The sequence below is a fragment of the Nothoprocta perdicaria genome, unplaced genomic scaffold (assembly GCF_003342845.1).
Source record: "Nothoprocta perdicaria isolate Ctin4 unplaced genomic scaffold, notPer1 scaffold_229, whole genome shotgun sequence".
In the NCBI taxonomy this organism is placed as follows: domain Eukaryota; kingdom Metazoa; phylum Chordata; class Aves; order Tinamiformes; family Tinamidae; genus Nothoprocta; species Nothoprocta perdicaria.
The window spans coordinates 841,914-842,231 of NW_020455454.1; positions in this window are offsets into that span (position 1 = coordinate 841,914).

The following is a 318-nucleotide window of genomic DNA, read 5'->3' on the forward strand; positions in this document are numbered from 1 at the left end:
ATCCCTTAAGGGCTCCTCAAGAGCTTTAACTGACCTTCTGGGTCAGAAGATGCCCTGTGCAAAGTACATGTTTGGCCCTACTTGAAGAAACTCTCTCTCCTGAGGGCAGCATGCAAAGTGCTTAATTCTAAGTATACGCTTAAGTTTCATTGAAATCAGCACAATGCACAGTGAAGAGAGCTACAAATACCACAAATGCAGAAAAAGGCCACATTGTGGCTTTCATCGTTCGGTAATGAATGACGGACTGAGCTCTTTCTGGACTTTGTTGATGCTGAGAGTCGGTCGACCTTTGCCATCCCTCCTCAATTTGGGTGC